We start from the raw sequence: 14,712 nt of genomic DNA on the forward strand, positions 1-14,712 counted from the left end.
AGTTATTCATTTTTGTGTTGTGAGTTTGTGACTAAGTTGAAGTGTTTATAGTTACTTTTGATGCTTTCCTTCCCTTCTTCTTTTAAGTTATAATTAAGTATTTGGTACCCTGTTGTGAAACAGAGCTGTAGCTTTCTGATTTTGTCTGTCTATTTATCTTTTTGCTCAAAGATTTGTAGACATTTGCCTTCTTTTTATTTCGGGTATGAGGACGTTCTTGATCATTGCTTGTATGGGAGATCTAGTGGCGTTGAACTCCCTCAGCCTTTGTTTATCTGGGAAAACTTTTATTTCTCCATTGTATCATAAGGATCATTTCACTGGATAGAGTATTCTTGGCTGAAAGTCTTTGTCTTTCAGTATTTCTAATATATCATTCCATTCTTTCCTTGCCTGTAAAGTTTCTGCCAAGAAATACGCTGAAAGCCTGATAAGCGTTCCTTTGTAGGTTATATTCTTCTGTTTTGCTTCCCTTAATAGTTCTTTTTGTCATTGGCTTTTACCAATTTTACTATTATATGCCTTGGAGAAGGTCTTTTGGCGTTGATGTTATTAGTCGTTCTGTTGGTTTCATGTATTTGTAAGTCCGGTTCTTCCTCAGGTTTGGGAAGTTCTCAGCTATTATTTCTTTGAACAAGCTCTCTGCTCCTTTCTGCCTCTCTGCTCCCTCTGGGATACGTATAATTCTTATGTTGCTTTTATAATTGAGTTGTATATTTCTACAAGAATTCCTTCCTTTTCTAAAAATCAGAGTTCTCTCTCCTCGTCCACTGGAAACATTTCTATATTTCTATCCTCTAAATCACTAATTCTTGCATTCATAATATCAGCTCTATTTTTTAAGGATTCTAGATTTTTTTAATCTTTTTAATTATGTTCTTCATATCCAGATTTTCTGCTTGTTTTTTTTTAATAGCTTCAGTCTCTTTGATGAAGTATTCCTTTTCCTCATTAAATTTATTCCTGAGTTCATCGAACTCTCTGAACATTCTTGCAACTTGGTGAGTTTATTTATGACAGTTATTTTGAACTCTGTCATTTAGATTGTAAATTTCTGTGACTTCAAGTTTCGTTTCTGGAGATTTGTCGTTTCCTTCTGCCCTGAATTGTTACTGTAGTTTCTTATGGTGTTTGATTAACTAATCTTTTGCCTGTGTATTTGTGGTAGTATCAGGTTGCAGATTCCACCTGCTACCGCTGTGGGGAAACGTGAGCTGTTTTTCTGATCCCACCCCATATGCTGGAAGTTGTGTGGGTACAGTGAGTGTTTCCACTTGCTGGGAAAACATTCCCACTAGGCTCAGAGCTGCTGCCACATGGAGGCACGTGCACAGTTGTGAGACCGCAGCACTCCTATGGGTATTTGCGCCACCTGGGAAAGCATTTGCATGTGCTCATATATCTGCTGCTGCCTTTTCTTATGCTCATGCAACCTCTGTGTTTGGTGGGTGGGGCTTCTTCATGGGTTCTGAGCATTGGCCAATCATTGGGACTGCAGTGGCATGGTGCGTTTTCCAACCATTCAGGAAAGCATTCATGTGCGGTTCCAGGGCTCAGGCCAACCCCTCCCAGAGTTGCACCAAGGCGCATTCCTAATTTGGGGATGCAGCATTACTATTGGCTCTCACACCAACATGGGATGTGCTCGGGTGTGTGCACAGTGCTGCCAGGGAAGGGTTGGGGATAGGAATGAATTCATAGTACAGGCAATGACAAGCATAAATGTCAAAATATTTATGCTGAGTGAAAGAAGCCAGTAAAAAATGAGTACATAGTATATGATCCCATTTATAAACATTTTAGTATGTGTTTGCAAACGGCAGGGAAGGAGGAATTAAAATGAGCATACGTAAATTTGGCTAAGATAGCGTTCCTTTTCTTGATTGTGGTGATGGTTCAATAAGTTATAATCAAAATGTATCAAATTGAACACTTTAAATGTTTGCAGTTTTCTGTATGTCGTTAAAACCTCAATTAAGCTAGAGCATGTAGGGGAAAGAAAGGGAGAGAGAGCCGAACGAGGGAAAAGGGAAGGAAAAGAAGGACTGAGTGTGAAAATTAAGTGGAAAAAAAAAGAGGGAGACACAGGAGGCATCGGGTCTCTGTGGCTTTGGCATCTCCTTGCCCTGGAGTCTCCCATACTGGGCAGCTGACTGGACCATTCTGATGCACTCTCCTCACCTCACAAGTCACTGTCTGCCAGCGGAAGAAGGAGGGTGACAATGAGGTCCAGTGATGATGCCTGGGTTATTACCTGCCTCATGGCGACCTACGGAAGCTGTGATGAGTAGATATAACTAGAACTGAGGTCCCTTTTTCCCAGCTGGGTTCCAGAGGAGCTTGACTGGAAAAAAAGAAACCACATTGGACGGACACAGGCTCCGAGCCTTTCTAGACTTGACCCCTGACTGGCTTACAGGGGACTAAGTTGAAAGGTTTCACCTTCCTTAAGTCCTGAAAGTGACTGCAACTTCTGTCCTGTGGTGTCACACCAGTTCATCCCTCAGGGACACCAGAATTGGTGAAACCAGCACAGACGTTGCCATCATTTAAAATCGAATCCAGACTTCAGTGCAAGGTTTCTCTTCTTAGGAAACTTTGAAACATCCTTCCCCTTGACTCTGTGCAGCCATCACACCCCTCTCGGTTCCTCCATATTCCTCCCCCACTGAAGACCTGGCAGTCTCAGGTTCCCCCTTTTCTGCTTCATTCTCTGAAGCTCAGATTCACCGGGAGTTCCAGATCAGTCTCCCTCGATGGCTCCTCTCCCCACTCATGGCTCCTCTGTGACGAGAAACAGGCCAAGATGGGAAGAGTGGGTGAGAAATGACTCTGCGTTCAACTTGCGCCTTGGGAGCTGAAATGACTAGGTGTCTGGGAAGCCTGAATCCCAGAGAAAAACCAAGGCTCTGGGAAGAGAGTATCTGCTGTGGATGTAAAAGTGAATAATACTCGGTGGGAGAAATTGAAGGAAAAGAAAGAGTCTTTTTTCATCTTTCTCTGTACAGAGTCCAACTAGCCTCACAGCAGAGGCTTCCCAACAAGCAGACCAGAGCATCCCAGGCATGAGGCAGGCTGCGCTGTTCTGCAGTGGGTCTGTGGGAACAGATTATATTATCTGTACACACTGTGCAGACGACCACAGCTGAAGATACCCAAGGGCTGAGAATTAAAGTAACAGTGATGACACTCTCTCACAATTTTTGTGTATGAGCCTCACATTCTCAATCTGAAGCAGTGATTCTCCAAGAATGCATACTATGAAGATTCTAATGATTAATAATATTAATATGTTATTATTATACATTGCATACATTATACCTTATATACTGTACATTATAATTATAAATTAATGTATAATTATTATTATACATTAATATTATATATTGATTATTATAATATCATTATAATGATTGATAATAGTTATCATTATTGACTAATTTCTTCTAAGAAACATGACTGGAAAGCTCTGCATGTATTATCTCAGTTACAGTCACAATTTTAGGGATTTATTCCCATTTTAAGCTTAAGATGTGGAGGCTCAGAAATATTAAATAACTTGACAAAGAAGGAAAAAAATTACTACAAACCTAAAGTAAACACCTATTCAAACTATGTGTCAAAGAAAGAAAGACGTTTTCTGACTTACAAAGAGACTCAAAGTTGACCTCCCACAGGCCTGCAGTGAAAGAACCGGTAAAGAATGTACATCAGGAAGAGGAAATGTGAACCCAGGAAAACATAACAGGAGTCATGAGGAAAGGAAAAAACCGTCTGTCTAATTTAGTATTAGTTTTAAAACAAGACATTAAAAACATTCGAACGAAAATTCCATATGATTACCACATGGAAGAATAGAGGAGAGAAAATTTAGCTAAAAGATAACTCATTTTTTAGGGAAGATATAAATACTAAGATACTCTATTATTGTTTAACACATTGCTCTCAGAAACTGATAAAACTGTGAGACAAAAGTTAGTAATGATAAAGAGGATTTGAAGAGTGCAACATACTCGATCAGGCAAATAGGCAAATCCCAACACCCTGGCTTGTTGTGAGACTTGTGATGCTGAAAACAGTCGTTCTCCTGACAGCATGATAACACAATGGCATATCAATTTTCATGAATCAAATTTCCAATACATATAAATCTAAAAAAAGGGACAATCCAGTATTTCATTGTATGCAACTGTGCTTCCACGTGCAACAAATACCAGAAAAATAGAGACCCAGAAGTAGGTGTCTTTTTTGAGAAGACAGAAATAACAGCTCTTTCGTGAAATATTATGTTAGAATCTCTTGCAATATTACACAAAAAGGACAATCCATTTGGACTAGGTATGTTTTCTCTGTGACTGTGAGGGCAAAACTCTAAGGAATCTCCTGATTGTGATAAATCTTGGTCTTAAAATACAAATAGATAACACTCAGTAAAGGAAAATGAGAGAACAAAATGAGAAAGAAAGATCTCCTTTCTCTCCTCATCTTAAACCTAATCTCTCACCTCAGAAAGATCACTGTCTGTATCTTCTCTGTCATGCAAAGGAATCAAAGAAAAGAAAATTATTGGTATATATTAAAGTTTCAAGAGGTCAAAGCAAGAACACATCAGGACCCTTGCGGAGGCATTAATGTAGTGTGAGCTCCATGTCATCTGCGCCGTCTTCTGTTTTCTTCATCGTGTTTGTCGGGATGTCCTTCAGGGCCCCTCACTCACCCTGCCTCGCTAGTGAGTGTGTCTGCATCAGTGCTACCGCCAGTCTGTCACTTGACGTCTTCACTTTCCCTTCCTGTTTCCTGATATCTTCCTCAGTCACCAGAAGACGTTTGCAAAGGAGCTGTGGGATGTACAGACCAGCTCCTGGGATCATCTCTGCTGAATCTGAAGTTCAGGCAGGGGTGGGCATGGGACTGGAGTTCAGAACACCTGCGAGGTCACCTGGCAGGGATACACCTGTGCTAGTAGGTGTAAGGTTGGGCAGGGATTTGGCAAGGTCCAAAGCACTTAACAGTTCCCCTGTACTCTGCAGGCCTGGAGACCTTGCAGTCTCTTCTGCCAGCAGAGTTGTTGGGGCTGCTCCAAGGTTTCCTCCCTTTGCTGACATCTGACCTCATTGCCAGGATATGATGTGATTCTAGTAACTGGCCTCTTGAATATGTAACTGGACATTCTCAAAGGGATGGAGATGTTCAAACCAGGCTTTGGTTTAGATTGCTTTCCACAATCATTTCACTTCCTCTGTGATGATTGGACCATCATACTTCTTTTCCTCTTACCCTAAAAAAATAAATTGTGAAAGTGGATCAGAGTTGTAAATGAAGCCTGCCTTCGTAGGACAATTATGACAGATGCCTTGTACGTCTACCCTCCCTCTCTCCCTTTAGGGATTAATCTGACCTATGTCCTGGGACATCATCAAAGAGATTTGGGTCAAGAAAAGAAACCACGAGGTCAAAACTCAGGACAACGGCAGGTCATTTCTTCCCCCCCATGTTGTTAGACACTTATGTGTATGACTTCATTCTCTTTTTGTCCTTGTTACTCTCAACAACAAAATCCTTGGAGCTCCCTGTCAGGATACATGGTCCCCAGTCTTTTTCTAAATCCCAAATCATACCATTCTTCTATACTATATGAGTATTCATTTGATTAACCCATTGACCAGTTGGTGTTCATAGCACCATTAGAGCTTAAATCAGTGGTGAAATTATCATCCACCCCAGTCCTAGTGACTCTTATTTGACAACTGTGAACATTAAATCTCAGTGCAGACAATGTATGTCTGAAAAAACTCAACTTACAAATGAAGATTGTACTGTAAGTGGGAAGTACACACTGGATTTATGAAACTCAGGAAAAAAATGTAAACTCTCATTATTAAGTTTTGTATAGACTGCACCCACATTGATAATATCTTGGTTATAGTGGGTTAAAATATACTATTAAAATTAGTTTCACCTGTTTGTTTTCATGTTTTAAAATGTTACTACTAAAAAATATTTAAATTCCATAATATAGAGTGCTTAATGTTACTATTGGACAGTGCTGGTGAAGCCATCAGTGAAAAGAAAGTCCAGAGAAAGTGATTAGGGAAATTTTTTCCCTAGAAAAGGAGTCTACACTGGCCCACACTGCCAGATGCAGCAAAAAGTCTCATACACACACGCGCACACACACACTGACAGAATGAAACAAACCTTTTCCTAGAGTCCCACCAATTCTCACATGGTATGAGGTTGTACTCTTACTTACTCCTAAGTAGACTAATCTCAAGAAAGAAGGCAGAAGTCTAGGTAAATTACCAGTTAGGAAGATCTAAAACCAGAGACTAAAGCTCAAGATAAGTGGTGAATTTCCTGTCGTGGCTTCTGTTATTAATTCAATATGTTAGGGAGACTTTTCCAGGGAGGGTTGTTTTAAAACTCACTTTTTCTTTACTATGTAAAAATAGACAGGCTATGTAAAGAATAATTACTCTAGCCAATCAATGAAAAAGAGATGATAGATCACAAATACCCTTATTATAAGTCACTACTGGATTAGAGAGTCAGGGAACAGCTGACATTGTGTTGATTTGGCCTTAATTATGCTGATTCTGATTTCATGACCGTCATATTGATTGTATTATGCTAGAAGCTATGAAACTTCCCAGCCCCTCTACTATTTAACCACCACGGCCCACCAACCAGACCAGTCCTTGCTGACACATCCCCTGCCTCCATCCCTTCTGACAACACCTGGAGGATTTTCCCCAAATCCCACTCTGTCCCTGAGCTCTTCTACCTGCCCCAGGGCCAAGGAATCATTTTCTCCAAGGATCAGGCTCTTCGTGTGCCCAGATCTGGGGATGGCACTTCTCCCTCTAGTGAAGACAAGGATCAGAGTGCAGACCCTGTGAGCTGCAGCACTTGGACAAAGACTGGGGTTTGCTGACAGAAAAGAACCTTTAGTGGGCACGGTTACCAGAGTCCAAGAAACCCCAGTCATTCCTCCAGGGACTGAGATGCAGGAGAGAGCAGGAATGTCTGTGTGTGGTTCGGCTTGGGAATGCCTGTAGGGTGACATAGGTGACATTGGTAATGCATTCGCCAATGTTGTTCACTCATTTATTCATCGTATGTCATGGAGTGCTTTCTACATACATCCAGGCAACAATATCACCCTCTGGGGCTCACAGGCAGTGTCAGAAGAATTTCTAAATTTTATTTCTAATATATAGGTACAGCACTGGTAATACGCTAGGTGTTCCAAGCATTTTTCAAACATTAACTCCTTTAATACTCTCCAGAAACCTAGAAAATAGGTATGCTGATCATTATTGCCAACTGAGAGATGAAGAAACTGAGGCACCAATCAGGTAAATAACTCGGTCAACACTAATATCTAATAAGGGATTGAGCTGGAATTTGGACGTGAGGAGTTAGCTCCATAGTCTGTGCTCTTAACCATGACATTTACTCTCTAAAGACTTCACATCATGAAAAAATTTGATCAGTTATTCATTTTCTTGGTGCACTGAGTAGCCACACTATTTTATCTGTGTCTGAAAAATAGAATACGTGCATAGAAACTACTGCACATACACACTGATATTACATCTACCTATGTCCCCAGTCCCTGAAAATTAATAAAGAGAACATTTCAGAATGTTTCTTTCCCAGGTTGGGAGGACTTTGAGTAAATTTCAGTGTTACTGTAAGAAGCTGAGGACAGGCTGGGAGTGGGTCTCAGGGGAAAGGTGTCCTCAGGAGTCCCGATTGAATGACAACATTGATGGGAGGATCTCAGCAGTGACTGAATTCAGGATCTGGTGGTGTTTTAACCTGGTGCTTATCTTCTGGCTCTGGGTTTATGGTGATGCAGCACAGGGAAAGGGGATGGTTCACTGTGTTCTTGGGGAAACCAGACCCATGAAAGAGAGGGAATGATGATTTCCTTAAACAATGGACTCATGGTGAGAAAAATTCGGCCTGGAAGAGACAGTCGTGTGCTTGCTATAACCAGAAGGAGTTGCCTCTGCTTCAGCCAAAACACACAGCCCTTCATCATGAACTCATTTTAACTCAATGGGAGGAAGGAGGAGGAAATCATGTAATGCTCTTCTGGATGTGAGATCTGTGATGGTAGAGACTGTGCTAGGAGGTTCTGAAAGGCCTCTCTGAGGCATTTCAGCCCTTTGCTGTGACCAGAATGACAAGTGTAAGCACCCCTGTGTATGTCTGGGAACAGTTAGTGTGTCAAGGAGAAGGCTCCCTGGTGCAGAGACTCACAGGAAGAAGCGAGTTTGACTAGGGAAGGTCAGAAATGTGGCCAGTGTGGCTGGAGGGAGCCTGAGAAGAGAGAGTGAGGGGAGAGAGGAGGGTGATCACGCTGGATCCTGGGACATGGTAGACTGTTACTTTCTGTTCCTCTGTGACAACATTAATCCAAAACCTAGCACCTATACAGTACAAATATATACCATCTCATAATTTCTGTGAGCCAAGCATCTGGCATGGCTTAGCTGGGTGCCTCTGCCTCAAAGTCTCTGTGAAGCAGGGTTGTGGTCTCAACAGGGCTCAAATGGGGGAACATTCCCACACAAGATCACGCACATGGGTTTTGCGAGGATCCATTTGGACTGAGAGTCTGAGCTCATGTCTGTCTTTTGGCTGGACACTCCCTCAGTTCTCTCCTATGGAGCCTCTACATAGTGCAACTGAAAACATCAGCACTTGCTCTCTCAATTCTGGTGATTTGATAGAGAGAGAGAGAGAGAGAGAGAAACAGAAGGAGGGAGGTAAGTAGGGAACCCATGTAAGCCAGTAAGCAGGAAGTGACAGACGTTTTGTAATTAAAACTTGGAAGTGACATCCCGTCACCTTGGCTGTGTTCTGTTGTTCAGAAGCCGGATACTTACCACTTAGTGGTGACACAATGATGTGCACTCTAGGAGGCAGGGAGCATTGGGAACATTGTGGAGGCTCCCATCACATAGGCCAACATGAGCCTCTTGGGACTGATTCTGAGTAAAACAGGGGACCCTGGAAGGGTTAATGCCAGTGGATCACAATGTCTGAATTTCCTCTAATTTCAACCCCTTCAGGATGCAGACCTGAAAATGAGGCTCAGAGTGGCAGTGACTTACCAAATTTCACACATCTGGGACTTAGAGAAGTTCTGACTGGTATTCTATGTGATGTCCTACTCCTTGTACTTCCTCCATCTCTAAGTGTGTGCATTAGACACATGTGACACCAGCCCACAGATGTTGTACGTATTATTACATATACACCTGATGAGGTCCCTAGGAAGCTGTTTTTAGCCCAATCCTCATTGTGCAGCTTGGGAGAGTGGGGAGATCTTGAGAGGCACAGCAGCTTTTCCAGGACACATAACTGGTAGGAAAAAAGAGGTCTGACCTCAGCTCTGTCTCCTCAAAGCTGGTGCCTGGATCCACTCCCAAGGAGCTGTGGGGAGGGTGGTGATGGGCATTTGTGTACAGTGATGGAGATGACATGGGCAAAGAGGGAGAGCAGCCAACAGCCTAGCGGCGGCTTTGAGTGGGTCTGATTGAAGGATGGGGCAAAGTAATAGAACCTTGAAGAAGTGACCTCACTTCCTTGGTGACAGCACCCAACAGAACTTAGAACTCTGGTTACCAGGCACCAACATTGTAAACACAGCCTCCTGTCCAGTTCATTTGAGTGGAGACACTCGACACAGCAGGATGTTCTCGTGTTGTCCCGTGACTTTCCCAGGCTCTGGCCCCCAGAAAGCCAAGGAAGAGAGCGTGTTAAGTCGCTTTAGACATTGGCTCAGCCCTCACTGCGAATGTTTGTGGCCTTCTGGCAGGAGGAACCATGAGGTAACAGTGTAGGCCAGGGCAGACCACTCTAGGTCAGGCCAGAACTGTGATCCCAAAAGGACAGCCCCACACCCCTTAACCCTCATTGTGTGTGGGGGGGGGGAGGTGGAGTTAGGGAAGCTGGAGATGAGGAGGACCCAGCCTGGGCAGGAGCAGGAAGCTAGATGGTGGGAGTCGGGCAGTGTGTCATGTTCATACTCAAGATCTTGGCTGCAGGAGAGGAAGGTGAGCACTGGGGACCAAGCTCCTCTATCCACATGTGAATGTTGGGCCCTCAAGGTGTCCTCACATTCCTTCCTTGGTGGAATCTATGCAGATTCTCCTCTGTGCCTGATCTGTGGTGTAGTTTCTCACTGTGGCAAAGTCCAGGCAGGCCCCTGATCCCTCCTGGCCTGACTGCCGGGCACTGTCACTGCAGATCTGCACCCAGGAGATGGTCGAGGAGCTGGTGCATGCTTTCCAGTTTGCCATCTCCCTGGAGTGGACACAGGTGCACCAGTCCATCAATGACCAGGGCTGCTCTGAGGTGAGTGTGGTTGCAGAGGTGTCTTCACACCCAGGACCCTGAGAAGATCAAGGCAGTAGTAGAATCCTGACTCAAATATGAGATTCCCCTGGGAACGGCTGCCCCAGAATTTTCTCGCTACAGTGTCCGACAGTCCCTCTCCCAAAGGAATCTGGACCTCCACTCCTCCCCAGAAGCTACACAGGAGGGTAGAGAGACACGTCATTCCTCCTGGTGGTTCACTATGATGTCACTGACTGTATGTTCCTCCTCCTCTCCCCTAGTGTGAGGATGAGTCCACTGTGAATTTAAATGAGGCCTGCAGGATGCGTGGCCTCCAGGTAGGCATGATGGAGAAGCTGACAGTGTCCATTGCACCAGCTTTCCTGATTAAGAACATCTCCAGCTTCACCACCTTCATGGTGAACTACTTGGCCTCAAACTCATGCCACCGGGTCCTGGACCAGCTGTTTACTAGGTGAGTAGCCACTCAGCCCTCAGCACAGTGGTGACTCTGCCCACTGCCAGCTGTGTACCTTGGGCAAATGCCCACATCTCTCTGAGACTCAGTTTGCTCTTCTTAAAAGTTGGTGTGGAGAGGATAAATTTCATGGTGATCTTGTAGGGACTAATGGGATCAGCCATGGCAGGTGCTTGCCTGGTGCTTGGATCTGCAGAGAGGGCTGTGGACATGCTGTGGTTCACCCCCGGCTGCCCCAAGCTGGATCGGTCCCTCAGACCTGGCCAGGGGCAGTCCATCCCTCGGTGCCTCTCTCAGAGCATCCAAGGGCTGCCTCAGCGCCCGCCCCAGTGCTCTCGCCACTGCCAAGACCATCATCCTCCCTTGGGATTCCTGGGGAAGACAGGGACCTGGGTGTGGGAGGCTGCCTGATCTCTGGTCTCTCACACCACTTGCTGTACTACTTCCTCCTCTGACGAGGCCCAGCACACGCCCCAGGAGACTTGGCAGACGTCCCCAGGGCTATGTCCTCTGTAACTTGTCCCCTCAGAAGGGGCCTGGCCCAGGTGCCAGGTTTGGATATTTGTCCAGACTTCTTTTGATAAAGCTGGCAAGCAGAGCCAGGCTTGCAGTTGCCCTGGGCGTGACACCTGCGACCTCAGGCAGAGGGCCTCACGAGTGCCCTCCATCGCGGATTTCTCCCCAGAACCATGGCCTGGGCCCTAGGAAGGCCAAGCTTTCCCGACGCCAGAGAGGAGACTGGGAACTGACCCTGGAAGGGCTTGCCCAGTTTGGCATAGTCTCCCAAATGCCTATGGGCTGCTGGTGCTGCACTTCCTGCTTTGCCATATGCCTGTCTCGGCCCTTTTTCTCCACAGAGCCTTTCCTCCACCTGGCTGCAGTCGCCAAGTCTAGGCATGGGGTGAGGCCATGGCTTTGTCTTTCTGGAAAGAAATGAGCCCCAGGACAAAGCAACTGGCCTAGGAAGAACCTTGAGCTCGAACCCCAGTCTGACTGTGGCCACCCTGGACAGACCCACCCTTCCAAGGAATTGATGAGGCCTGCGATCTGTGAGGTATTGTGGGAGGTGAGGGAGACAGCACCTGAAGCCAAGTCAAGAAGGGTGGGGTTCCTTCACCTGCAGCTGGTAGTCACCGAGGGATGCCCCAGCCGGCCAGATCATGGTGGGAGGATGGGGCCTTCACTGAGGACCCCCGAGGCCAGCCCTAGTCCCGGGTGGCTGAGCATGCACCCTTGGCCTGAGGGGGTTGAACCCAAGCACACATGGTTCCGAGAGCTGCCAGAGAAAGAAGGGACCATGGAATAGGTAGGCGAGGTGGGTAGGGTGCCCCACCTTTCTCTCCTCAGGTCTCAGAGGGAGAGTAGTGAGAGAGAGACACAGAGAGAGTGAGAGAGAGAGAAAGAGAGATCCCTGACCTCTGAATCGCTGCCTCCACCGCTGGTACCAACTCACACGCCATCCCGCTTCCACCTACCACCCCCACGCCCGCCCCGGGGCCAGCGCCACCACAGAGAGGAGGGTTGCTGGTCACCATCGTGCTGTCCCTTCTGGACCTGACCCCGGTGCAGGGGAAATGGTTCCGACAAGACATTACATGTCCCTCTGCATGACAATTGTCTTCTTCCAGTCTTGACTTCCACATGCCCTCCCCCAACATCCTCCTTTCTCATAAGATCAGGCTAGGATGCAAGATGAAAATCTCTGCCTTTGTGTGGAGAGACTCATTTTCCCGGGTTTCTGCCATGTACTCATATTTCTCAGTTGGGTATGATTTTCTCTTGCGAACCTGTCTTGTTAACGATTTGGCAAGCCATAAGAAACTTAAGGGAAAGGGCGGAGTGGGATTCTCTCTCTGCCCCCGACTGCCTCGAGCTGGGTCGGTCCCTCAGACCTCTCCAGTGGCAGCCCATCCCCAGGCGCCCTCTCCCAGGACATCCCAGGGCAGGCTAGCCGGCAGCCCCACCCCACTCGCTACTGCCACGACCATCGCCCTCCCTCGTGAGGCCTGGGCAGGACAGGGACCCGGGTGTGGGAGGCCTCCTGATCTCACGTCTGGCACACCCGTTGCCAGGTTGCGTCCTTCTCTGACGGGGCCCAGCACACGCCACAGGAGACTTGGCAGCCATCCGCAGGGCTATGTCCTCTTGACCTTGTCCCCACTGGAAGTGGCCTGGCCCAGGTAGGATGTTTGGCTGGTTGTCCAGCCTCATTTGGAGAAAGCAGGTGAGCCGATCCAGCCATCCTGTCGCCCTCTGCCTGGCACCTCTGCACTCAAACAGAAGGCGTCACACGTGCCCTTCGTCATGCTTTTCTCCCCAGAGCCATTTCCTGGGGTACTCTTAGTGTTACGTTAGTGTTAAGTTTGGTTTCCGGTTACTGTCAGTTTTAGGGTTTGGTTTACTTTTCGGGTTCGTGTTAGGTTTATATTTAGGTATATGTTTCTGGTTAGGGTTAAGTTTATGGTTCTAGTTAGGGATAGGGTTATGATTCGCGTTAATGGTATGTTTGAGTTTAAGTTAGTGTTAGGGTTAGGGTTGACGTTAGTGTTATGGTTGATTGCCAGGTTAGGGTTAGGCTTCAGTTAGCATAGGGTTATCATCTGGTTAGTGTAAGTGTTAGGGTTTCTGTTACTATTGGGGTTAGGGTTATGGTTAACATTAAGGTTATGGTTCTGGTTAGTGTTAGGGTTTGGGTTTGGTACAGATGTGTTTTACGTGTAGGGTTAGTTTTAGAGTTTAGGGTTAGGGTTAGGGTCAGTGGTCAGGTTCAGTTTAGCGTTGGGGTTAGTGTTAGGGTTTGAGTTAGATTTAGGGTTATGGTTAGGTGTAGTGTTAGTGTTAGTATTTGGGTTAATGTCAGGGTCAGGGCTTGGTTTTGATATCAGTTTAGGCTTAGGGTTCTGGTTGGGTTAGGCTTCGGGTTAGTGTTAGGGTTCGGGTTCGGGTTCGGGTTCTTGCTAGGGTTAGGATTCAGGTTAGCATTCGGGTTAGTGTTAGGATTTGGGTTAGGCTGAAGTTAGTGTTAGTATTCGGATTAGGGTTATTATTAGGTTTCGGGTTCGAAAAATGCTCAGCTTTAGCTTTAGGTTTCTTGTTAGGGTTAGGGTTAGGGTTGGGTTTGGTTTATGGTTAGGGTTAGGTTTACGTTTTGGTTTCCGATTAGGGTTAGGGTTCGATTTAGGTCTAGGGTTAGGGTTAGGGTTAGGGTTAGTGTTGGGTTTGGATTAGGGTTAGGGTTAGCATTAGGGTTAGAAATATGTTTAGAGTTCAGATTATGGTTAGGCTTAGCAATAGGGTTCAAGTTAGGGTAATGTTTAGTTTTAGTGTTAGGGCTAGTGTTTGAGTCAGGGTTAGGCTTAGGGTTCAGGTTCGTGTTCTGGTTAGGGTTAGGGTTAGAGTCGGGCTAAAATTAGGTTTAGGGTTAGGGTTACATTTCAGGCTAGGATTACCTATATGGTTACGGTTAATTTTCATGTTAAGTTTAGGGTTATTTTTAAGGTCAGGGTTGTTTTTGGGTTAGGGTATGGTTAGGGTTCGAGTTCATTTTCTGGTTAGAGTTAGGGTTATGTTTTGCTTTGTTGGGACGGTTAGAATTAGGGTTACTGTTAAGGTTATGTTAAGGTTTAGGGTGAGGTTAGTGTTTGGATTAGGATTAGAGTTAAGGTTTGGGTTCTCTATGGTGTTAGTGTTAGAGTCAGATTAGGCTTTGTGTTTGTGATAATTTTAGAGTTAGGGTTAAGGTTCGGGTTAGAGTCTGCGTTAAGTTTGGGGTTCAGGTTATTGTTAGAGTTCTGGTTAGCTTTAGGCTTAGGGTTAGGGCTGGGGTTGGGGTTAGTTTTGGATAAGGGATAGGACTGGGTTCAGGTTGGGTTTGGGTT

This window comes from Diceros bicornis, assembly GCF_020826845.1.
Source record: "Diceros bicornis minor isolate mBicDic1 chromosome 13 unlocalized genomic scaffold, mDicBic1.mat.cur SUPER_13_unloc_1, whole genome shotgun sequence".
Classification (NCBI taxonomy): domain Eukaryota; kingdom Metazoa; phylum Chordata; class Mammalia; order Perissodactyla; family Rhinocerotidae; genus Diceros; species Diceros bicornis.